The sequence below is a fragment of the Gopherus flavomarginatus genome, unplaced genomic scaffold (genome assembly GCF_025201925.1).
Source record: "Gopherus flavomarginatus isolate rGopFla2 unplaced genomic scaffold, rGopFla2.mat.asm mat_scaffold_648_arrow_ctg1, whole genome shotgun sequence".
NCBI lineage: Eukaryota > Metazoa > Chordata > Testudines > Testudinidae > Gopherus > Gopherus flavomarginatus.
Genome location: NW_026115132.1, coordinates 13684 through 19167, shown reverse-complemented (window position 1 = coordinate 19167; position 5484 = coordinate 13684). Strand labels below are relative to the sequence as shown.

At 49.6% G+C, this 5484-nt stretch overlaps 1 non-coding gene across 1 annotated transcript; it reads right to left on the bottom strand.

Annotated features, from left to right (window-relative positions):
- Positions 1-4917: 4917 nt before the first annotated feature.
- TRNAK-CUU (transfer RNA lysine (anticodon CUU)) lies at positions 4918-4991 on the bottom strand. Its single transcript has one exon. It is a non-coding gene; the product is annotated as a tRNA-Lys (tRNA).
- Between the last annotated feature and the right edge of the window lie 493 nt (positions 4992-5484).

Here is a 5484-nt window from a genome sequence, read left to right as displayed (position 1 = left end):
TATGTGCATATGTACATGTCATCAACATGCACAAACATACTAGCCTGTGAAGTAAGCGTACCCTAACGTTTTGTGGGTGAGGAATGAAATTTGGACATAGGAGGAAGGATTTCCGGTGCTTGTGCCCTATAAAAGAGGTAGCCACCTCACTAGAGCACTTCACTCTATCATTCTGACTTACTTCCTCCACTCTCTCTCTATGTACTAGCACTAGGCTGTACTTGTTCTTAAACTTTAAGTTTCAAGGGAACTAGGCAAAGCTCCATTTCCATAAGTTTGTATTCTTTGTTTATTAGTTTTTGATTTTAAGTTTAACTTAGTCAAGTAAACCCTAAGTAACAGTAGCTTTTTCTAAGCGCTGCATCTTTCACTCAAGAATTGAGAAACCTGAACTGCAAGGCTGGTTCTGTGTCTCTTACCACCAGGTTATCAAGGAAGTGTGGTAAGAGACATTAACCAAAACTTTCTTGCATATAATGCCCTATGTATCTATTGAATAGCAGTAAAGCAACTGTAACTTTGTAACTCAATTAAATTAAATAAAATGTAAGCTAATAAATTAAATTTTCATCATATTATCCAAATTAATATTATTAGTACACCCTAAATCAGGGTACATGGGACAGAGAGTTGGAGTGCAGGTGGATGAGGGCACTGGCCCTGGGAGTGCAGGCTCTAGGGTGGGGTTAGAATGAGAGGTTCAGGGTGCAGTAGAGAGCACGGGGTTAGGGCAGAGAATCGGGCTGTCAGGGCTCTGGAACAAGACCAGGAAAAAGAGAATTGAGGTGAAAGAGGGAGATCAGGCTAGAGCAGAAAGTGGTGGGGGAAAAAGAAATTTGAGCTGTAGGTGGGAAGAAAAAACTCAACCCTCCTCTTATCAGGGCATCTAAGAACTAGATGAAAGACATCTCTCCCCCACTGCAATAGCAACTCCAGTGGGCCTGGGCTGAGGGGAGAACTCCTCTCCCCAGCAGCTCCAGCTGGTTTGGGCTACAGACATCTTGCCTCCACAGATCTGGTGTTCTTGGGCTGGGACAGGGGAGGGGCTCCTCTCCTCGCCATTTGGGACATGGCGGGATGAGAGATGTGACAGAGCTTTACGGGAAATCATTATTTGCCTGATTCATGTGCCAGTCCTAGTCTCTGCTGACCCAAACAAGCCATTTATCCTGCATGCTGATGCCAGTTTGGAGGGTTTGGGAGCAGTCTCGTACCAGGAAGTAGAAGGCAAATGTAAATCTGTAGCCTTTGCCAGCTGAGGACTGTCTGATAGCGAAACTTGCTGTCCCATCCACCAGCTGCAGTTCTTGGGCTTGAAATGGGCCATCACTGAGAACTTTGGAGACTACTTGTGTGGTGCTCAGTTTCAGGTATGGACAGAGAACAATCCACTGACTTAGGTGTTAACAAGGGCTAAGCTGGATGCTGCAGGGCAGAGATGGGTGGCTACTTTTGCTAGCTGTGACTTCAGCATTCAATACCAATGATTTGGTATAATAGGGAATGTGATTTACCAGGAGCACCAATTCTTGGTTGTGGGGAGGATGTAAGCAGGGTCAGAATGAACTCTACCCTGACATCTGTTGGTGATGTGTTGTAAAAGTCTTTTGTTGCTGATGTGCATGGTCACACCCACCCCGCATTGCATGATGGGGGTGCTTGTCCAAATGGTCATTTCGGCTGCTGTGAGATCCCCAATCTCTTTCTTATTAGGGCAGGAGTAATAAAGTGTAGTTATCCTGGTGATATAAATCAAGGACAGTAGAACGGTCCTTAGCAGTTCATGCTTTTGGGAGTCACCCGAACCTACATATATCTCATTAGGCAAGGGACATGGGTTCCAAAGCATAGTGAAATAAAAAAGGTTAAAAATGAATATTTAAATTTAGTATTATCGGTCTATTTTGAAGTTTTTAACTGCAGATTTTGTGGCTTTTTTTCTTTTCAAGTTTAAAAATAAAGCTCTTTGTAATGGTAGTACAAATTCAGTTGTATGCTACAGATCTAAGATCACTAATAGTTAAGTATGAATTTTAGATGTACTTAGAGTGGGGGGTTCTGATCTTACTTCCACGCTGAAAGTTGTAAGCAACTTCACAGTTAGGTAAAATGCTCTTTTCCACTCTGACTGCATGGAAATTTTGCAGGTTGAACTCAGGGAATGCAGCTGGGGGGCAGAACTGTTGTGGCACATGCCCCATTTCTGCAACCAACATTTGCTACCTCACTCCATAATGCCACACACAGAGCGACCTTTTACCTTTCAGAACCAGAATATATCACAGAAAAGATCTAATAGCATAAGCTTAAGGTGAGGGACTGTAGTACTAACAGCAATTTGAAAAGATTCAAAAATGTCTTTGTCTTTACACACCAGGAACAGCAAAAAGGAAATCAACCAAAACAACCACAGACAGCTAAACACCTATTCTTACCTCCCACATGCTTTTGGCATTTGGAACCCATACCCCTTAATGGTGAGTACTTTTCAGGTGAGGGTGAAGCTGAAGGCTTAACTGAAAACAGTTTAAGAAGTGCTCCCGTCTCTGGCACTCAGCTATCCAGCTCCCAATGGGGTCCAAACCCCAAATAGATCCCTTTTACCCTGTAGAAGCTGTAATATCCTGTGACCAGGACAGTTGCCTAGCAGACTGCGCATCTGCCTGCCAGCGTGAGAGCGCATAAGGTGCTAATCCAGATAGTGGTGGCTGAGTGGCAGCGGTCATGAAAAACCAGCAGAATGGTGCAGCAAAAGTGTGCTGGGCCCCTAACCCAGAGATTAATGGATCAAAGCCATCCTCTGCTACATGTATGCTTGCTTCTTTTCCCTCAGGGCCTTCCAGCAAGGCAGTGACCAGCAGAGCACCAAGAGCCTAGGCCATGAGGCTACCTGGACTGAAGGCAAGAGGCTAGGCCTGGGTATGGCGAGGGCCTCCTTTCCTGGAATGAGGCTGCAGTACTTCCTGGTCCCGTTTTCCCACCCACACTGGCAGGCAGCGTGTGCTGCGGGAGAACAGGAAGGAGGCTCTCGGGACACCAGGCAGTGCTGTGTGTGTGGCTGTCAGGGGAAAGAGCCTAGGCTCCTGACTCAAACTGCCATTGACTGGCGTGGCTCTGCACACCGTCAGCCAGGGCAGGCCAGGCTGCGTAGATGACTCAGGCGTGAGCAGCATGGCCGTGCTTTCCTGACAAGGCGTGAGGCAGGCCAAGAGCTTTACACAGCCTACAGGGAAGTGGGAGGGAGGAGTCTTTGAGCCGGTGTGTCTCGTCTGCTTCTCCTTTGCCACTTGGGCGGAGGCGGGGAGAAAGCGAAATGTTCCTGGCTGAAAGTTTTTGTGCTCGGCCTTGAGGATTAAACCTGAGCCTCTGGAACAGCTGCTGGGAGATGGGTTTCTGAATGACATCCAGCCCGGTCTTCGGGCCACTAGCTGAACGCACTGAGGCCAAGAGGCAGCAAAATGGGACCTTTGAGGCTCCCCGCAGGCAGGGCCAGCTTTCGGAAGTGCGGGGCCCAATTCGAACATATTCGGCGGGGCCCCGGCAGGGATGACTAAAAAAGAAATCATGTAAATAAAAGCCTTTCATTTCTTAGCAGCCGGTTCCCTGTAAAAAGTTCTGATTTAAGGGATGTGCCACAGTATGTATTTTTTGTACCAATAGGGTTACCATACATCCATATTTTTAAAAATTTCTCCCAGATGGTCTATTTAAGAACCAAAAAGCTGGACATGTCCAGGAAAATACGGATGTATGTTAACCCTACCTAAAATTCTTTTTTAAAAAGATGGGCCTGAACTAGAAATGAGCTCCGTTTCACATGTGTGGGTCCCCACCACTCCCTGGGGGTGTGCTAGGGTGACCAGATGTCCCGATTTTATAGAGACAGTCCCGATTTGGGGGGTCTTTTGCTTATATAGGATCCTATTACCCCCACCCTCTTCCAATTTTTCACACTTGCTGTCTGGTCACCCTAAGGTGTGCACATGTGTGGGTCACAGCTGTTCACTGCCCCTCTCATTGCAGCGTGTGTGCAGGGTTACTGCCCTGGGAACTGCAGGGCACCAGTGGACATGGGGCTGACTGGAGGCAGGGCAGGGGCTGACTGGAGGTAGGGTCTGGCTGCAAGCAGGGCAAGGCGTGCGGGGCTGGCTGCAGACAGGACAGGGGGTGCAGGACTGGCTGCAAATGGGCTGGCTGCAGGCAGGGCAGGGTGTGTGCGACTGGCTGCTGACAGGGGCTGGCAGCAGGCAGGGGGATGTGGGGTGGAGTGGGCTTTTTGACTTCAGGCAGGGCCTCAGAGGAGTGCACAGGGGTTGGCAGGCCTGGAGACAGAGGAGTGTGGGACTGGCTGGCTTAAGGCAGGGGAGTGCAGCAAGGCTTGACTGGAGACAGGGCACGGGGTGCGGGGCTGGTGCAGCCAGGGCAGGGGGTGCAGCAGGCGCTGGCTGTGGGCAGGGGTGCGGGTACAGGGGGTACAGCCTACCCTGTACGGTAAGTGCCCCCTCCTCCACCAAGGTAGCAGCAGCAGCGCAGGGCTCGGGGGCTATTTAAAGGGCCTGGGGCTCCCCTGCTTCCACCGCCCCAGCCCTTTGAATAGCCGCGGGAGCCCTGGGGAAGTGGCAGGGCTCTGGGGGCTGTTTAAAGGGCCAGGGCGGTAGAAGCAAGGGGAGCCCCAGACTTTTTAAATAGCCCCCAAGTCTCCAGCAGTGGGGCTCTGGTGGCAATTTAAACAGCCTGAGGCTCCAGTCCCTGTTGGGAGCCCCAGGCCCTTTAAATTGCCCCCTGGGGAAGCTGGGCCACCCTAGTACAGTGCACCAGCAGGGCTTGGGTGCGGGGCCCGATTCAGGGGAATTGGTTGAATTGGCCTAAAGCCGGCCCTGCCCGCAGGAAAGCAAGGAAGTAGCACAGGCTTATCACTGTCCCTGGGTGGGCTTGAACCACCATCCTTTCAGTTAAGAGCCAAACGTGCTGACCCATTGCACCACAGAGACACAGATAGGCCAGGCTGTATGGAGCACAACAGTCAGGAATCAGCTCAGGGTCCGGTCTAGCACATGCATGCAGTGGTTGGACAAGCAACAGCAAGGAACTGGACTGGTGCGGAGTGAATGATCTGTGGGAAGGAACCGAAAATAGTACTGGGGCTGCAGTACAGGGCTTGCATACACTATCTTTGGCCTGTTTTGCTGGAAGAGTTAGCAGGGCAAGCTTGTTAGTCACAGGTAAGGGGGTGAGTTTATGCAAATTCTGGACTCTGGGACCACAGCTGGGGTGGCACATGCACCCTCTCAGCAACCAACCTTTGTTACTTCACTCCATAACAGCACACACAGAGCAACCTTTTACCTTTCAGCACCAAAATATACTGTAGAAGAAATCTAATAGCATAACTTTAAGATGAGAAACTTCAGTACTAACAGCAATTCTAAAGATATTCAAAAGTACCTCTGTCTTTAGACACCAGACACAAAATCAATCAGACCA